Source organism: Molossus molossus, unplaced genomic scaffold (assembly GCF_014108415.1).
Source record: "Molossus molossus isolate mMolMol1 unplaced genomic scaffold, mMolMol1.p scaffold_m16_p_18, whole genome shotgun sequence".
In the NCBI taxonomy this organism is placed as follows: domain Eukaryota; kingdom Metazoa; phylum Chordata; class Mammalia; order Chiroptera; family Molossidae; genus Molossus; species Molossus molossus.
Window position 1 is genome coordinate 41,480,481 of NW_023425353.1, and position 20,907 is coordinate 41,501,387.

Genomic DNA, 20,907 nt, shown 5'->3' on the forward strand with positions numbered 1-20,907 from the left:
AGTGCAGTTTAGGTTCTACTTGTATGAGAAGCAGAAGACAGCAAGGATGCTGAAGCCATGTTTCTGTGGCAGCTCCATCTGACATGCATGAGTGTTTTCCGAAGCTGAGCTCCACATTTCATTTCTCTTTCTCAGTGTCGTGGGTGTGAGGTATGTAATGGTGGCAATGGGAGCAGTTTCTTGACTTCTGGATCACAGCTGTGATGAAGGGACATCAGATTAAAAACACCAACAGTGGTAGTCCCTGAATTGTGCTCTTTCAGCCCTTCTAACAATCTGTAAGTTTCAGCTTTCTGTACCTAGAGTGGTTTTTCTGTTCTGCCCCAAACCCTGACTGATAGGTCAACGATTCTAAAACGTCATCTTCTGGCCAGATTTCTTCTTTGAACTTTTGGACTCATATGTCCAACCACCTGCTGGACACTTCATCTGAAGGTATAATAGTCATCTCAACCTAACAGCCAAGAGTCAGCTCTGAACTTCCCACCAAAACCTGTTCCTTCTACAGCTTTCCTCATATCAGTAAATGGCGATTCATACTTCCAGTTGCTTGTACCAAACTCTTTGGAATATTTTTTAATTCCCATTTTTCACATCTCACATCACATCTGTCAACAAGCCCTATTGTGTCTGTCTGCTGACTCTCTCTCTGTTTCCCCAAAGAGCATGTAAGTTCCATAAGGTGTAGACTTTTGTCTGTTTTGATCGTTTGCCAGACAGTGTCTTGCACATAGTGCTTAATAATTATTTCTTGACTGATAGAACAATGAACTGTATATTAATATTCTTTTATTGTCTTATAAATGGACATCTATGTGCTGAGTTGCCTGTTTGAGATAGTTTTAGCAATAAATGCATTTATTTTTATAATATAGTTTTAATAATTCAGCTTTTATAATTGAGCTTTAAGCCACTTCTTTGTACAAATTCTCAATCTGAAGTTAGAGATTAACATATGGATTGACTTGGATAATATTTCCTCCCCAACTTATTGATGCTGACTTTAGCCCACGTTTATTATTTGTGTGTGTGTGTGTGTGTGTGTGCGCGCGCGCGTGCGCACAAAGATGTTGTGTATGATTTAACAATATTGGCCAGATTTGATTGAGCCCAATATAGCAGGAAACTGTTGGGATATTCACCACCCACCCCAACCAGTATTTATAATAGAAATAAGCCTTCACCATAAAGCCTCTCCAACAGGCCTTGTAACTAGAATGGCACTAGCAGGTGCCACCGCAATAATGAAGCCAGCCTCCCCATGAACAAATATTAAATTAAAAAAATCAATCAATCTGCAGCCTCAGTTCTGGTCCCAGCATTATTTCTTCCAGTAACAGCAAACTCAGGGTTTGCCAGTGCACTGTTAACAGGTTAAAGACCTTAGTTATTATCTCTTTAAGTGTACTAGGCAGTTGGCTCTTTTCCTCCCATAGTTGCTACTTTGGCATTGGCATGTCAGTGCTGATGGGACTCACGGCCTGGGGGCAAGTCCTTTGGCCCTAAAAGCTGGCAGGAAACAGCAGGATTTTGCAGGGCGGGCTGTGACTCTCCTCTAGGAGAGTCAAGGAAGATGGTTAATTTTCAGGGTGTGATGTCATCTAGCTATTGCAGGTGGGGGTGGCAATCTTGTGTGATGGTCCCATCCCATGTGATTCAGTTAGCCTCAGAAAAGCGCCCTTACTCCCTCCTGCTCTGCCCCTGTCTCCTCTGTCTAGAGGGTTACGATCCATCCTTGACTGCCCAGGACACATAAGGGGCTTTCCCTCTGTTCCCGCTCGCCTCTCCTTTTCACTCCTGTCCCTATGCTGAGACCCCGCCCTTTCTTCCACATCCCCACACTGAAGCAATATGACCAGTCTGTTATTCTCTGGCTTTGGACTGTGATGCCAGGCGATCTGGTTCCGTGGGGAGCCTGCTATGGGATTTCAGCCATCACTTGCAGTAGGAATCATGCTCTATTTCGAACTGCCTTGATTCCTCCCAGCTCTGTGGTGGGTCACAGATGTTTGCTCTCTGGGTTTCGAAGTTCTTACGGAAGAGTCTATGATGTTCAACCCCAAATGTCACTGGAGTGAGTGCTTGAAATTCTGCTCTGACAGGATCTAGATGCGGTCACAGAATTATCCAGAGCAGTCTTCTCAAACTTGCAAGTGTCTAGGGATCACTGCAAACTTTAAAGTGCCAACTCACCATGGCCGGCTTGGCTCAGCGATTGGAATGTGGGCCCTCGGACCAATGAGTCACGGTTTGATTCCGGTCAAAGGCATGTGCTGGTTGCGGTTTGATCCTCTGCCCTGGTCGGGTCCTGCGGGAGGCAACCAGTCGATATGTCTCTATCACATCCATGTTTCTCTCTGTCTCTCTCTCTCTCCTCCTCCTCCCTCCCACTCTATCAATGATAAATAGAAAAATATCTGCAGGTGAGGAATAAAATAAGTAAATAAATAAATAAAGTGCCAATTCAGAATCAGTAGATCGACCGTGGGACCCAGGAGCCTGCATTTCTAACAAGCTCCCGAGTAGTGCGGAGGCTGCTGGTCTGTGGATTCCACTTCGAGTGGCAAGCACTAGAGTGGGGTGACTTGGGGAATCTTCAGAAAGGCCCCGTATTTTTCCTCTGAAGATCTGTGGAAGCCACCTTTAGTCTAGAATGGAACATGTGACTCTTCTACCCTAGAATTTTCTTGGAACGTGTCTCTTCAACCCAATCACTAAATAGTTGGCTAACTAGCCAATGACAAAAGATGTGTACAGATACTTTATGTGGTTTTCTTTTGGTGATGATTGCTCTGAAAATAGTGTCAGCGCACTCCCCTTGTGACCCTGTGTAAGTTACAAATTAAAGAAAACAGGCAAAACCCCAGAAAGTGAAACAACCGCCCATAAAAAGACATTACGACAAGTAGTTTCCTGCAGCAGCTCCGCACACGACCCACAGCACCATTGCTTGGATCGGGAGGGGATTTATGGATAATTCACTTTGAGAGGAAAGTGGTGTATATCAAATAAAACACAAGAGCTATATCTATTAAATTTTTTTTATCTGTCACTGAACGAAAGGCCCCTTTCCCCATTTCATATGTTTTCATTTTCATGCTGATAGAGAAAGGAAAAATTTAAGACATGCTCTCATCTTCTTGACACACTTTAGACCAATCAATCTTCTCTTTTCAAATCTTTGCCCTGGGCAAAAATCATCATGAAACAGATAACAGGTCTGAGGTGCTGAGATAGTTCACCCGATTTAGGCCGTAGCTCTGCTAAAATACCTGTTAGACATATGTAGCGGGTATTTTTAAAACATATTTTTCAATTTGACATGAATTTCCTGGACAGTTTCCTGGCATGCATTTTGTTACTTTACCAGAAGTGTTTAGAATTGGGCAATACAATAATTTACAAGGGGAAACAATGAGTAATGAAAGATTCTAACATACAACTGAACATCAGGAGTCCATCCTAACATGTAAAGGTGTGTGTGTGTGTGTGTGTGTATGTGTGTGTGTGTGTGTGAGCGCATGCGCACGTGTTGTGTTGTGTTGTTGTTGGTTGGGATGAGGATAGTAGAGGGCTATGGGAGGTCTGAAATTGTTTATTATTATTATTGTTATTATTTTTATTTTATTTTATTTTTGTTACAGATGTTTCTCCTTTTTTACCCCGTTGACACCCTCCTCCCCATCCCTCCTGCCCCGTCCCCGGCTTTGTTGTCCATGTCCATTGGTTATGCGTGCATGCATATAAGTTCTGTGGTTTATCTCTTCCCTCCCCCCCACCCCCTCTTCTGAAGCTTGTCAGTCTGTACCCTACTTCGGTGTTTCTGGGTCTACCCTATTCCTCAGACTGTTATATTCATTATATTCCATATATAAGTGAGATCATGTGGTATTTGTCTTTTTCTGCTTGGCATGTTTCTCTTAGGTTAATACTTTCCAGGTCCCTCCATGTGGTCTCAAAGGATAAGAGATCTTTCTTTCTTACAGCTGCATAGTACTCCATTGTGTATATGTACCACAGCTTTATTATGCATTTATCTACTGATAGACACTTGGGCTGTTTCCAGGTCTTAGCTATTGTAAATAGTGCTGCTATGAACATGGGGGTACATATATTCTTCCTGACTGGTGTTTCAGGCTTCTTAGGGTATATTCCTAGAAGTGGGATCACTGGGTCAAATGGAAGTTCAATTTTTAATTTTTTGAGGTAACACCATATTGTTTTCCATAGTGGCTGCACCAGTCTGCATTCCCAGCAGCAGTGCACTAGAGTCCCCTTTTCCCCACATCCTCGCCAACACATGTTTGATGATTTGTTGATGGCGGCCATTCTGACAGATGTGACGTGATACCTCATTGTTGTTTTAATTTGCATCTCTCTGATGATTAGTGATCTTGAGCATTTCTTCATATGTCTCTTGGCCATTTGTATGTCCTATTTGGAGAGGTGTCTATTTAGCTCCTCTGCCCATTTTTTAATTGGGTTCTTTGTCTTGCTTTTGTTGAGTTGTATGAGTACTCTATATATTTTGGAAATTAACCCCTTATCTGATGTATCATTGGCAATGATGTTCTCCCATACAGTGGGTTGCCTTTCCATTTTGATGGTTGTTTATTTTGCTGTGCAGGAGCTTTTCAGTTTGATGTAGTCCCATGTGTTCATTTTCTCCTTTGTTTCTGTTGCCTTAGGTGATGTATCAGTGAATAATCTGCTGCATATGATGTCTGAAATTTTGTTGCCTACATTTTCTTCTAGAATTTTTATGGATTCATGGATCACATTTAAGTCTTTTATCCATTTTGAGTTTATTTTTGTGTATGGTGTAAGTTGATGGTCTAGTTTCATTTTTCTGCATGTAGCTGTCCAATTTTCCCAACACCATTTATTAAAGAGGCTGTCTTTACTCCACTGTATGCTCTTGCCACCTTTGTCAAATATTAATTGAGGATGTTGCCTTGGGTCCATTTCTGGGTTCTCTAGTCTGTTCCACTGGTCCATATGCCTGTTCTTGTGCCAGTACCAGGCTGCTTTGATTACAGTTGCTTAGTAGTATAAACTGATATCTGGTATTGTGATCCCACCTACTTTGTCCTTCTTTTTCAAAATTACTATGGCTATTCGAGGTCTTTTTGGTTCCATATGAACTTTTGAAGTATTTGTTCTAGTTGTGTGAAATATGTCATTGGTATTTTGATGCGGATTGCATTGAATCTATAGATTGCTTTGGGTAATATGGACATTTTAATGATGTTAATTCTTCCAATCCATGAACAAGGTATGTGCTTCCACTTTTTTATATCTTCCTCTTATTTCTTTTTTCAATGTCCTGTAGTTTTCTGCAAATAGGTCCTTTACTTTTTTGGTTAAGTTTTTTCCTATGTATCTTAATTTGTTTGCTGCGATGGTAAATGGGATTGTTTCTTCAGTTTCTCTTTCTGTGAGTTCATCATTGGTGTATCAGAATGCTGTCGATTTCTTGACGTTAATTTTGTATCCTGCTACTTTGCCAAATTCATTTATGAAGTCTAGTAGATTTTTAATGGAGTCTTTGGGGTTTTCTATGTATAATATCATGTTGTCTGCAAATAATGACAGTTTCACTTCCTCCTTTCCAATTTGGATCCCTTTTATTTTTTCTTCCTGTCTGATTGCTGTGGCTAAGACTTCCAGTACATTGTTAAATAAGAGTGGCAAAAGTGGACATCCCTGTCTTGTTCCTGTTCCTAAGGGAAATTTTTTTAGTTTCTGGCCATTGAGTATGATGTTGGCTGTAGGTCTTTCATATATGGCCTTTATTATTTCGAGATATGATCCCTCTATTTCCACATTGCTGAGCGTTTTTATCAGAAATGGATGCTGGATTTTGTCGAATGCTTTTTCAGTGTCTATTGATATGATCATGTGGTTTTTATTCTTCATTTTGTTAATGTGGTGTATCACATTTATTGATTTCCGAATATTGTACCAGCCTTGCATCCCTGGGATGAATCCCACTTGGTCATGGTGAATAATTTTTTCGATGTATTTGCTAGTATTTTGTTCAGAATTTTGGTGTCTATGTTCATCAGGGATATTGGCCTGTAGTTTTCTTTCTTCGTAGTGTCTTTTTCTGGTTTTGGAATTAGAATTATGCCGGCCTCATAAAACGAGTTTGGAAGTCTTCCTTCTTCTTTAATTTTTGGAAATAGTTTGAGGAGAATGGGTATTAGTTCTTTTTTGAATGTTCAATAAAACTCCCCCGTGAAGCCATCTGGGCCTGGGCTTTTGTTTGCTGGGAGAGTCTTGATTACCTCTTCAATTTCCTTAGTTGTTATTGGTTTGTTCAAGTTTTCTATCTCTTCCCGGTCCAGTTTTGGGAGACTGTGTGTTTCTAGAAGTTTGTCCATTTCGCTTAGATTGTCAAATTTGTTGACATATAATTGTTCATGGTAGCTGTTAACGATCTTTTGTATTTCTGTGGTGTCAGTTGTTACTTCTCTTTCATTTCTGATTTTGTACATTTGGGTTCTCTCTGTTTCTTGGTGAGTCTAGCTAAGGGTCCATCAATCTTGTTTATCTTTTTTAAAAACCAGCTCTTTGTTTCATTGATCCTTTGAATTGTTTTTTTGGTCTCTATGTCATTTATTTCTGCTCTGATCTTTACTATTTCCTTCCTTCTACTTGCTCTGGGGTTTTCTTTTTGTTTGCTTTCTAATTCTTTTCTTTTTTTATCCTCACCCGAGGACATTTTTCCATTTTTTGTTCAGATAGAGTGGGAGGGAGAGAGAGAAAGAGAGAGAGACAGAGAAACATCGATGTGAAAGGGACACATCTAGTGGTTGCCACCCGCACAACCCAACCAGGGCCGGGGACAAACTGCAACTGAGGTACGTGCCCTTAGCGGGAACCGAACCCGGGTCTCTCCAGACCGCAGGCCAACGCTCTAACCGCTGAGCCAAACCGGCCAGGGCTGCTTTCTAATTCTTTAAGTTGTGAGGTTAGACAGTCAATCAGAAATTTTTCTTGTTTTTTGAGGTAGGCCTGTAGTGCTATGAACTTCCCTCTCAGAACTGCTTTCGCTGCATCCCATAGATTTTGTGTTGTTGTGTATTCATTTTCACTGGTTTCCAGGAAGTTTTTAATTTCTTCCTTGATCTCGGTGACCCATTCATTGTTTAATAACATGCTATTTAGCCTCCATGTATTGAAATGTCTTTGCATGTTCTTGTTGCAATTGATTTCTAGTTTCATGCCATTGTGATCTGAGAAGATGCTCGATATGATTTCAATCTTCTTGAACTTGTAGAGCTTTAGTTTGTGTCCTATCATGTGGTCTATCTTTGAGAATGTCCCATGTGCACTTGAGAAGAATGTGTATTCTGTAGTTTTGGGGTGTAATTCTCTGTAGATATCTATTAAATCCATTTGGTCTAGTGCTTCATTTAGAGTCTCTGTTTCCTTGCTAATTTTTTTGTCTAGAGGATCTATCCAGTGGTGTCAAAGGGGTGTTGAAGTCCCCTGCTATGATTGTATTGCTGTCGATTTATTTCTCCTTTGAAGTCCTTCCGAAGGTTTTTAATATATTTTGGTGCTCCTATATTGGGTGCATATATGTTTATCAAGGTTATATCTTCCTGTTGGATAGATCCTTTCAATATTACGTAATAGCCTTCTTTGTCTCTAGTTATGGTCTTCATTTTGAAATCTATTTGATCAGATATGAGTATTGCTACCCCCGCTTTTTTTTTGCTTTTTGTTTGCTTGGAAAATTTTTTTCCATCCCTTCACTTTCAACCTATGTGAGTCTTTTGTTGTGAGGTGGGTCTCTTGTAAACAACATATAGATGAGTCATGCTTTCTTATCCAATCAGCTACTCTGTGTTTTTTTATGGGAGCATTCAGTCCATTTACATTTAAGGTGATTATTATTATTATTATTTTTTATTTTATTTTTTTTATCCTCACCCGAGGACATTTTTGCATTTTTTTGTTCAGACAGAGCGGGAGGGAGAGAGAGAGAGAAACATCGATGTGAAGGGACACATCGAATGGTTGCCACCCGCACGACCAACCAGGGCCGGGGACAAACTGCAACCGAGGTACGTGCCCTTAGCGGGAACCGAACCCGGGTCTCTCAGGACCGCAGGCCGACGCTCTAATCGTTGAGCCAAACTGGCCAGGGCTAAGGTGATTATTGATATGTACTTATTTATTGCCATTTTTGTTTTGTTTGGTTATATTTTTCTTCCTATTTCTTCTACGAATTACAGCAGTCCTTTTAACATTTCTTGCAGTGCTGGTTTGGTGCTAATGTATTCCTTTAGCCTTTTTTTTGGTCTGGGAAGCTCTTTATTTGACCTTCTATTTTGAATGACAGCCTTACTGGGTAGAGTAGTCTTGGATTCAGATCCTTGTTTTTCATGACCTTGATTACTTTATGCCATTCCCTTCTGGCCTGTAGTGTTTCTTGTGAGAAGTCAGCTGAGAGCCTTATGGGGTTTCCTTTGTAGGTAACCTATTGCTTATCTCTTGCTGCTTTTAGGATTCTCTCTTTGTCTTTAATTTTTGGCATTTTAATTACTATGTGTCTTGGTGTGGGCCTATTTGGGTTCTTCGTACTTGGGGCTCTCTGTGCTTCCTGAACTTGAATGCCTTCTTCCTTCACCAAATTAGGGAAGTTTTCTGTCACTATTTCTTTGAATATATTCCCTAACCCTTGCTCATTTTCTTATTCTTCAGGGACTCCTATTATGCAAATATTATTATATTTGTCCCACAGTTCTCTTAAGCTGTCTTCCTGTTTTTTAATCATTTTTCCTTTTGGTTTTTTGATTGGTTAATTTTTTCTACCCTGTCTTCTAATTCACTGATCCGGTCCTCAGCTTCCTCTACTCTGCTCTTTAGACCTTCCAATGTGTTCTTTATTTGTGATATATCACTCTTGATCTCTTCCTGGTGGTTTTTAATTTCCAATTGGTTTATTTTCAGCATCTCTATGTCCTTACTCATGCTGTTGAGCTTCCTCAAGATCGTAGCTCTGAATTCTAGCTCTGTTAACATGCCTAACTGGTCCATATTGATCTCATCCTCGGTGGAGGTCTCTTTTTCTTTCATTTGACTTTTTTTTCTGTGTTTCACCATTTTGGCTATCACAGTGGGCTTTGGAGTCTGACAAGTTTTCCCTGTGGGTTTTGGTGTTCTGCTGTTTGTGGCTCCCTCTCCTGGGTTTAGATGAGCGAGGGAGGGCCCACGTTAAACACCACTGTCAAGTCTTACTTTCCTGGTTAAAGTTGCTAGCCCAGGAAATGTACTGTTATCCTCTAGTATTTTGCCCGGAGGCTAGCAGTCCCGGTTACTTGATGAGTTTTGGGTTGTCAGTTGATTGAAAAACTCCCTCAGGTGCTCAGCATAAGGGGATTTCCTGAGGGTGGGGCAGATGCTGGTTGTTAGTGAGCCTCAATTAGCACTTCAATGGCCCACAGGGTGGGGTTGGATCTCCGAGGGAGGGGCTGCTGCCTCTCTCCAGAGCCCTGGGAAGGAGCAATATGGCCACCGTCCTGAGTGGCTGCAACTCAGCAATAGCTCTGAGCGCCCTCCAAATCCCGAGTGGGGACACAGTTCCAGTCCAGTCTGCCCTCCCTCTGCCGGAGCCCAAGGTGAGTGGCTGTGGCTGTTTCAGCCTCTGTCCCGGCTCTGCGCTGTGGGGCCGCCTGGGAGTGTGACCCGAGGGCGCTGCTCCCAGCTGAGGCCGCTGCCGAGCTGCCGACCGTGGGCTCCCAGCCCTGTCTCGCGCCTTCGCAAGCCTACCGGGATGGAGTCAGTGTCCCTCGTTGTATGGTCCTCGCAAGCTGCTTTTCTGTTGGTTTTCCCTGTCGATTTGTCTGTGTTATAGTTGTAATTCCAGTTTGGTTCTGGGAGACGGACTGTGTAGCTTCCATTCACTCCACCGCTATCGGGAGGTCTGAAATTGTACTGAATACGTCTGGTGTTTTAGTTCCCAAATCATGCAACTGCTCTGAGCCTGAGTTTTCTCATCCATAAAATGGGAATGATAAGTGAAGTATAGTTACCTGCTTCACATGTGTTTCGCAAATCAAGTGAGATGATGTCAATAAATGAGGCAACGTAGAAAACCATGTACAAACCTCCAGTAAATTTTATTCAGGTAGGATTCCAAATCCAGGCATCTGGGCCTCCCCAAATACTCCAGCCTTGTGGCCTTACACTCCAGTTCACAGTTAAATAGATGGCTCAGGCCCTCATTCCACATGGGCTAGACCACAAGGCACTCCTCTCGCAAGCATCAGGCCGAGGTCTATGGGGTTCTCAGTGAACCCCCCTTTCTTCTCACCACTGCCTTCTCCAGGTCCTTTCACATACACGGGTTCCTGATTTCCTTCACATCTTGCCTTTGTGGCTGGTCTTTGACCTCTTTGCACAGTGTCTCTTTTGCTGTGGTTTTCGAAGGCAGCTACGGACACACGAGTGGTGTGTTTGGCTGCGATGCTGCTGTAGCAGTTGCTGTACTTTTGCTGGTCATCACAAGCGTTCCTTGCAGCAGCCCTGGCGACGCAGACACAGTCAACTAAATGTTACGTGGCATTCCTGTTCTTCAAATTCCCTTGGAATTCTTGCCACACAGATTTATCACAGGCAATTTCTTTATCCTTTTCCTTCTTGCAAATCCCTGCTCTCCAATGACATTACCAGCCTTACTCCCCAGGCTGCTCGCTCATCCGTGTTTGTCAACCTACCTTTCCTCCCCTCCCTCTGCTTTGCTCTTTCCATTCCGTTTAGCCTTGGAAGGAATTCTGCTCCCTCTCGACTCTGGCTTCAGAGTCACATAAAGCGCATTTAAAGCGCTTCAGAAAGTATCATGCTCAATGAAAGAGCATTTCCAGCCCTCCTCCTTTTAGCGTGTCTCCCCACAATCCTAGTCCCCAGTATCTCAGAAGGTGACTGTGTTTGGAGACAGGATCTTTAAAGAGGTAGTTCATGTTACTTGAGGTCATTAGGGTAGGCCTTTATACATGCGGTGCCCTTATAAAAAAAGACAGTATACAGACATGCACAGAGAGACCGTGTGAAGACACAGGGAGAAGACAGCCATCTACCTGTGCAGGAGAGAGACCTCAGAAGAAACCAACCCTGCCAACACCCTCATCTTGAACTTTAGCCTCCTGAATTGTGAGAATATAAACTTCTGCTGTTGAAGTTACCCAGTCTGTCATACTTGATGGCATCCCCAGCACACTGTTACGTACATGACCAATAGAAATATATAGTGAGCCATGTATATAATTTAAAATTTTCTAGTAGTCACATTAAAAAGCGAAAGGAAACAACTGAAATTAGTGATGCTATGTTGTAGTTAACCCAGTACATGCAAAATATTATCAATATGTAACCAATAAAAATAATGGAATATTTTACATTCTTTTTTTTTTTTTTTTCTTCATTCTCTTCAAAAATGTTGTGTATTTTACATTTACAGTAAATTTCATTTTGGTCCAGCCAAAAAGACCAGTGGCTGTTCTCTTGAATAGGCACAAGGCGCTGCTCTGTATTTTGAAATGACCTTTGCTTTAATGTGGGTCAGCTGAAATCTCAGGCAGAAGTGGACGGAGTATAAAGCTTAGCTCTCTCCCTATCATGAGTTACGCCCACTTTTCCTCCAGAAGTCTAGGAAGCCAGGGTCAGGGTTGCCCCTTCCCGTCACAGAGGGATTATCGGGAGGGAAATATACACAACGATTTCCTGTTCCAGGAGCTCTTTTAAGTCCTAGGTCAGACTTTCCCGGACAGGTTTGGCAACCACTGACCCTTTTCACCAGCTAACCACACAGCGACCTTTTTCTCTGATCCTTTCATTGTTCAAGGCCCATTCCCTGGTGTCATTTCTACTTTTTTTTTTTTTTAATAATTTTTATTTATTGATTTTAGAGAGGAAGGGAGAGGGAGAGAGAGATGGAAACATTGATGAGAGAGAACATTGATTGGCCATCTCCTGCATGCCCCCCACTGGGGATCAAGCCCACCGCCTGGGCATGTGCCCTGACTGGGAATCAAACTGGTGACCTGTTGGTGCATGGGTTGATGCTCAACCACTGAGCCACACCAGCTGGGCTCCCTGGTCCCATTTCTAAGAAGTTCCTGACCCCTCAGGGCTTCATCTACTCTGAATTTCTCTAACATGTGCAATCTGGACTTCTCCCCTAACTTTTTTTTTTTTTTTTTTTAATCCTCACCCGAGGACATTTTTCCATTTTTTGTTCAGATAGAGCAGGAGGGAGAGAGAGGAAGAGAGAGAGAGAGAAACATTGATGTGAAGGGACACATCGAGTGGCTGCCACCCGCACGACCATCCAGGGCCGGGGACAAACTGCAACCGAGATACATGCCCTTAGCGGGAACCGAACCCGGGTCTCTCGGGACCGCAGGCCGACGCTCTAACCGCTGAGCCAAACCGGCTAGGGCTCCCCTAACTTTTTTTTTAAGTATTTTGCATTTTACATCACTTTCTGTTGTTTCACCTGCATTTATCTTGTTTTCACAGCTAGATTATAGGACACATTCTGGCTCAGAGGGAAGTGCATAGGTCTGGGCTTATGCAGTTTACAGGCTGTGTGCCCTAAGGTGATGCACTTAGCCTCTCTGTGCCTCCATTATATAGGGGTCAAACTACCTACTTCACAGGATCTTCATGAGAATGTACCTCAAAAGTCTAGCCCTTAGCAAGTTCTCCATAAACAATAGGTGATTTTTTCACTTATTCTTTCTGATTTAATGAGCACCATTTAACAACTAAGCACAGGGCTCAGTCCTGGGGTTCCAGCAATGAGCAAGAAAAACTTACTATTGACTTCCTGGATGCAGGGACCAGCCTTTATATTTCTGTTTTATTTCATGTGTCAGAATAGAGTTTAAGATAGAAATTTAGTAAGTATTATTATTTATGTAACTATTGGGTCAGAACATAGGTTGACAATATCAGAGTCCATTGTGAGTTTGATGTGGGTTTGGTACCTGGTGGCCAATGTGAAATAGGTTTTCAATATTCCTTTGGATTCTTGTTCAGAAAGCATTCTTCAGAGGTTCCTTAGTGTGACTGATTGTCAGTACACTGCATTTTAAGTGGTGTTTTGACAGCTCAAGATCAGATTTACTTTCCTGTAAGTTTCACTGGAATATCATTCTAGATTGTTTTAGTGTTTAGTCTGTATTGCCAATGGGCACTCAAAACATTGAAAATTACATGGAAGGGTTATGGAACACAGGAAATTTTAGAACAGGAAATCTCTGTAAGTCTAGTTGAGTCTGCAATTGTGCCACCCCATAATTACACTCCTTTGTGATGCTTATCTCTTTAAAATATATAGTATTTGTATAAATACACATATGCATATGTACAGTACACATATATTAGCAATCTGAACCTGCATAGTAGTTTCACTGTAAATTTACCCCTGTCTTTGTAAAGAAATCCCACTAAACCTCACTTAATACCATGTTCTTTCTGGGATTAAGTATATGCCCCTTCTGTTTTCTTTCTCTTTGGCATTTAGTCCTTGCAAATCTCCCTCTATTCTGCTACCTTGGAGTTGAGGGTATTCTTAGTAAATTCCTTTTACATTTTCTTTTTTTTATAGGGGAAAGTAGAGCAACTGTGTTTCCAACCTTTGTAAATAATTAAGGTCCTTGAGTCCTTGTATCATTCTGGTTGCCCTCTGTTGTACCTTCTTGATTTCAATAATATTCTTTTCATATTAATGCGATCCGTCTTGTAGGACTGCTCTCGCTGCATTCCGAATGGAGGCTCTCTCCCAGCCCCTCATCCTAACGCAGTAATTGCTGTGCCCATGAAGCCAGGATCCCACTTCCTGTCCTCCCACTGGTGGATTTTTCCCTACTGCTCTTTCTTCCTACGCTGTCTTTATCATCCCGTGACCATTGAGCCCCAAACTTCAGGGCGATCTTCAGCACCTTTCTATCTGTCCTTGGTCACAAATAGTCACCTGCAAACAGCAACTGCTTACACTAAGAAACCATGCCTGCTAAAGATATAAATAGGCTCAAGAAGTGTTTGGAGACATTCAGATATGAGAGAGCCCTAATGAACTCGTGAGGGGAGGTAGGAGGTAAATGGCTAAAGTTTTCTGGGTGCAAAAGAAGCAATAGCCATGCACAGAGAAGTCCACTGCCATGTTGTTGCCATTGCCAGAAATGAGCTGCCCCCCGTGGACCTGTTCTGTGAGCCGCTGTGATATTTCCTGGGCTCCTCTCTAATGCGCCTTGAGTCTCTGAGTTCTTCCCTGTGTCTCTGTGACACCCAGTTTCTGGTTGACTTTTTGGGTCACCGGAAAATTCTCCTTTCTTGACTCCAACACACTCTCTCTATCCACTCCAAATTATTCTGCACATGGCTGTGCAAATACTTTCTCATGCCTGCACTGGGGTCACGATATGCAGCGACTCAGCCCCCCAGTGGCTCTTCATGGCTCTCATCACATCTGTCTCCCTCTGTTGCTTGCAGGCCTCCAGCAGCGGGAACTGGATTTGCCTGTTTGCAGTGATCCAGGCCGTTTCTTTGCCTTCTTGTCACCCACCTACCTCTGCCAGATCTGGTCTTTCTTCACATATTTGTCCCTTTCTCCCCCTCCCCAGTCATCTCAAATTGATGTGTCAACATCTTCCAAATCTCATTTCTCCATTTCTTTACATTACCAAAGTTACATTTCTCCCTAAAATCTTGCCTAAATAACTTCACCCAATCACAAAGCATTATACCAGTCCTATGCTTCTCTTTACCATGTAATAATGGTAAAATGTAACTGTTTGTTTAAAACCATGTCTCTATGTTGGAAATAGCTGTAGTCATTTTAGATATGCATATTTATTCCAAAAGTGCCAAAACAACTGGGAGTTTGGGGCAGTTTTATCAACTATAGTCAGCTAATTGCCAATTTGATCTCAGAAATCAGATAAATTCTAATAACTTGTAATAACTTGATTAATACATTGTTGATTTTTAAAAAACAAATCTAAAACTACTAGAAATATATGGATAAGAACAACTTTTTATCCAATATTTCTAAAGGTGTGTGTGTGTGTGTGTGTGTGTGTGTACTGAGAAAGGGAAGGGTATCATAATGAGCTAGGCAAGATTTTTAAGAACATCCATATTTGAGACCCCTTTATACCATTCCAATTGTCCTTCGATGAACCTTCTTGATCTCAGTGACTTCCTGTCTCATTGATGATGGCTGTTTGCGGGAGTTGCTTTCATGGAACCCCAAATGGAGCCTCCAGCAGCCTCCACTATAATGTGATCACACTTGTTGGGCTGCATTTCATAGCTGCCAGCCATGATTCAAAGGGTGAAAACTAAAACAACATTTCAAAGCCATTTATACATTCCTGCTCTTTCCTCATTCCTTACCTTTAGGGGTGGGGGTGGGGAGCAGAAATCATGAAAATGGTTCCAAACTTTCTGAAGGGCATTTTGCCAATACATGTCTAGAGCCCGTGTTTCTATTTCCAGAAACCTGTGATCAGGCAACCAGAAACATTATAAAAAATTCATATGCAATGATGTTAGATTGTTGGATTATGCTTATATTGTTAATGGGATGAGGTATAATCTTTCTCTGTTACTTTTAGGCACCATTTCAGAGACTGTCCAGAAAGCAGAAGTTCCCATAATGACATGCCAGGCAGAGATAAGATTTTAGGAATTCTTAGAAATTAGAAATATTACCGTCTAAAAATCCCAAATAGTTCCTCCTCAAATGGGAAATTTACATATGCTTTTGGGAATTATTCAGTTGTTGACTGGACTGACAGTATGTTGTTGGCCTCCATACAAGTCTTGGATTTCATATTTATGAGCAGATAATCATCTTTTCTCTTATTGGAGTCACTGTTATATCCAGTTTCTTTTGTTAGCAGATAAAAATAATTCCTAACTGATGCAAGAAACTTATATGATAGGTACAAGATGGCAGAGTTTGGAACGTTCAAGTTATAATTATAAATAGTCTGAAATGATTTATTATTTTACTTAAGAATGTGCTATGACTTTGTGTGTAATGTTTTAGATAATCAGCAGCAATAACAATAAATAATAGTATAGTAATTTGTAGTTTGCACAGCATGTCCACAGATCTGATTTTATTGGCTGATTGAAAGAAACTTAGGTAAGAGTTTAATGCAAAGAAAACTTGCAAAGTTACTTGGGGTTCTAGCTTTGGGTTTGGTACTAGCTAGCTGTATGACCTCAGGTGAGTGTGGTAAAGATATGAATAGTTTTACATTTTGTGGAGGAGACAAGTGGAATATGATAAAGCTGCATGGTTTTTCCAAGGCTCTTAGATTTGCTGACCCCGAATGTCTCTTCCAGTCTTACTCGTTGATCCTGTTACTGTGTTTCTGACCTTAGTCAAATACCAACCACTCTTACCTCCCTGACCTTCATCAGCATTTTCTCTTCTTTTGCATTCTGGTTATGAGGGGCTCCGGCCACATGCGGCAATATTAGGCTATCGTGAGAACAGGATAGTTAGAGAGGCCTATGTTTCCAAAAAATGGCAGAGAGCATGTTTGTGGAAAGGAACACCATTTCTTTTTTCGCTAAACATTTTTAGAACTCAATTTTATTTTATTTTTAAAAAATATTTTTAGTGATTTTTCTTTTTTAGAGAGAGAGGGAAGGGGAGAGTGAGAGAGAGAGAAACATTGATATGAAAGCAAAACATTGATCAGCTACCTCTTAAACCAAGCCCACAACCTGAGCATGTGCCCCGAATGGGAATCGAACCGACCACCCTTCAGTGCATGGGATGATGCCCAACCAACTGAGCCATATCGGCCAGGGTGGGAACACTATTTCTTAATTTTCTTAATGTGTTTCACAAATGACACACTTCACTTGTTTATTTTGCCTGCCTCGGTGCCTGAGATGTTTGGGTTCATAGTCCTAGACTAGATGATCTCAAAACTTTCAAGTAACTCAATACCAAGTGATTGTCAAGTGGGAAGTAATTGCTGGTTCATATTAGGAAGTGAGTTTAACATAACAAACAAACCATCCAAAGTACCTACTCACACACCTTGACTGAAAGATGGATTTTTTAAATAGAAAAATGATGGATCCTATATGGAATATTCTTAAGCAAGAGACACATACATATGTGGTAATTGTGAGGTGTAGTCAAGACAACTATTTTAGGTGAAGGATCTAGATCTGTGCTATACAATGTGCTTGCTACAATGCACATTTGGTTATTTCCATTTTAACTTAAATCAAAATTCAAAAATTCAGTTCCTGAGTCACATCAGTCACATTTCGGGGCTCAGTGGTTACATGTGGATGGTGACGACCATACTGGACAATGTAGGTTGTAGAAAGTTTCCACCGTCACAGAGGTCTGTTTGACACAGCCACTACAGATCAGCTGTTCCCAGTGTTTGCACACGTCCAACAGAGTCCCATTTAAAACAGCGCCGTTCACCCGCTGTGCTTATTTCCAGTGGGTGCTTCCTCCTCAAAGAAAAGAGGCTCTGCAGACTCTGGGTGAGAGGTCATTCCAGAAAGTCCCCACTTCATTGTCCCACTGAGAACCACTGCTTCTGGAGGCTTCTGGAGGCCCCTGGAGCTGTCATTCACAACCTTGGCTGCACGCTGGAATTACCTGGGGGTTTTCAAAGTACTGAGGCCTGGGTATTGCTCCCAGAAATTCTCTCTTATTTGGGTATTGGGATTCTTAAAGGCTTCCTAGGGGATTCTAGTGGGCAGTCAAGATGAAAAATTTGGTAATTAACAGATGTTCACTTGGTTGATCCCATTAGGAAATTGTGAGTAAGAAGTCTTATTTTACTTCCAGGAACATCTGCTAATGGTGTCCATCTAAACTGTATTTATTTATTTATTTTTGCATTTATCTTCAGATAGAGCAGGATGGAGAGAGGGAGGAAGAGAGAGAGGGAAACATCGATGTGAGAGAGACACATTGAGTGGTTGCCACCCACGTGACCCCAACTGGGGTCGGGGTCAAACTGCAACCGAGGTACATGGCCCTAATGGTGACCAAAGCCAGGACTCTCTGGTCCACGGGCTGACGCTCTAACTGCTGAGCAAAACTGGCCAGGACTATTTATATGTTTTTAAAATATGTTTTGATTGATTTTTTTTTTTTTTTTTTTTTGAGAGAAAGGAAGGGAGAGAGAAATAGAAACATCGATGTGAGAGAGAAACATCTATCGGCTGCATCCTGCACGCCCCCTGCTGGGGATTGAGCCTGCAACTTGGGCATGCGCCCTGACCAAAAATCGAACTGGGACCTCTCGGTCAATGGGACAATGCTCAATCCACTGAGCCACACCTGCTGGGCTAAACTGTTTTTTAAACTATACATCATTTATATTTACTTTAAGAGGTCACCAGCAAGTAAAATTCATGACTTGATTATCTAAAGTTATTTTTAAAACAGGTGAAATTCAAATTAAAAACACTTCTAATGAGTTTCTGTCTCCCTGAGGATAAAGCAATAGATTACACACCATGTTTAGTCTTTGCTGTCATCTCTACCACCTAGCCATGTTACTAGTTTTCGGTTCCTCAAACTTGCCACGCTCTCTCTTGCCTCTGGGCCTTCACATGTGTGTTTCCCTCTCTCTGCCTGAGCTTCGTTTTTTCTAACGCCCTCTCCCACTGCTGCCAGCATCCTTTTCACCTGACCTTCAAGTCTTAGTTTCAATTTTCCTTCTTCAAGGGAGACCTCTCTACTTACATGATTATTGGGCAGGGACTCACAGTAATGGTTGGCAAACATTCCAGTTACTCCCCTATGTTTGCTAGTCCCCTAACAGTTAGGCAGAGTCATGTGACATTTTCTGGCCAATGAATGGAGAGCAGAAAAGGCATGTGGTAACTTTATGAGCAGTGAAAACTCACGTCTGATTCTCCCACTCCCTTGCCTTCTGGGTGATAAGCAAATCCCACATAGTAGAATCTCCATCAGCCTAAGTCACTGTATGACTATGTGCAGTGCAGAGCCCCGTGCTGATCATGGAGCACAGATGAGGAAGAAATCTTTGCTGTGTTGAGTTTGGGTACTTACTTTGTTACTATAGCATATTCTAACTTAACCTGATTAACACAGATCTGTCTCCCTATTAAGTGCTCCTTTGCAACTTTTATTTCCTCTTTGTAACCCTTATCAGATGTCTAACAACTCTTTAATACAGGTCTTTCCCTTTGGACTGTCAAGTCCATACGGGCAAGATGGTTATCTGTTTCATTCATCATTAAATCCCCAGCACTTAGTTCACTAATCAATACATATTGCTTGAGCAACAAATATATGATGAATGAATGATGAAAGAGATGATAGCTAGTTATAGCTTCTTATACTTTGCCATTGTGCACAGAGCACTCTATTTATGGTATATAGGCAAACCCCACTATTATGATAATTACAGAGAATATGAGGTTGAGACATTACTTATAAGGATAAATTCAAAGAGCTGAAACTAGAAGGAAACTTAGACATCATCTAATTCAAGTTTTCTCTAAGTGAGGTCAAAAGAACATCTACCTTGAAATCACCCAGGGGTGTTTCTTTTTTATCCTCACCTGAGGACATTTTTCCATTTTTTGTTCAGATAGAGTGGGAGGGAGAGAGGAGAGAGAGAGAGAAACATCAATGTGAAAGGGACACATCCAGTGGTTGCCACCCACACGACCCATCCAGGGCCGGGGAGAAACTGCAACTGAAGTACATGCCCTTAGTGGGAACCGAACCCGGGCCTCTCTGGACCGCAGGTTGACGCTCCAACCGCTGAGTCAAACCAGCCAGGGCTTTTTTTTCTTTTTTAAATTAGTTCCATGAAAGGGCTCAGTTAAAGGAGACTCTACCTTTCTAGAATGCCATTTATTACCACTGAGGGAACAGGAGGCCTAAGAATCAAAGATGAGCTCTGGATACAGACAATAGTGTGGTGGGGGCCTGGGTGGGGGGCAGGAGCGGGATGGAGGGGGACAACGGGGGAAAGGAGGGAGGACATATGTAATACTTTCAATAATAAAGTTGTATTTTAAAAAATACAAGCCTTTACTGGCTCATGATATCACCACTCACCTAAGCCAGAATGAGTCTCAAATTCTGGTTATGGGGCCTGAATATTTGTGATTTTTGCAAGCACCTCAGGTGGCCTTTGTGCACTGGACTCTGAGGACCACTGACGTAGTGCCACAAATTGGGAAGGCAGGTGAATGTCTTTACATTGCCATCTTCACTGCTTCCTGGGGGCTGGTGGTTCTAGTGAATGCAACTCCATGAGATCATTTCTGGGGGAAAATTTCACCGCTTATCCCTAGGTCGCCGTCCTCCCAGTGGTGGTGCAGACCTCTTCCCAGCTGGCGAGCAGAATGGATAAGAGCGCCCTCTGGAGTCAGGCTCCCTGGTTCTCAGCTCGGGCTCCACTTCCTGGATGCCTAAAGCCAAGCCAGTTCTCTGTGCCTCAATTTCATCATCTGTAAGATGGGAATGATAACAGAATCTATTTCATCGGAGTATTTTGAGGATTAAATGAGATGATATAAAGCACCTGATAAAACATACACACCCAATGTAAATGAGCTATTATTTTAGTTATTACTGTTCTGAATCCTGCCGCTTTCCCAATGCTTTGGAATACTTATGTTATTATTTCCAGGAGATTTATAGTAGAGGTATCTATTCAAGGGAAATGTAATTAGACCTTTAGGGTAAATAAATGCATAATACTGTGCTGGCCTTCATCAGATTATCTTTTACCATACATGTGAACCTTGGTTAAGTAACCTCAATATGTAAAAAAGCAGATTTACACAGAAGACAGGTTAATAGGCTATTGTTTACTTTCTAAATATAATTCTTCCTTTTTAAAG

The 20,907-nt window shown here is 41.8% G+C and overlaps 1 pseudogene; it reads right to left on the reverse strand.

Moving 5' to 3' along the window:
* The window catches only part of LOC118633561, a 106,080-nt pseudogene that overhangs the window by 58,245 nt on the left and 26,928 nt on the right, over positions 1–20,907 (reverse strand).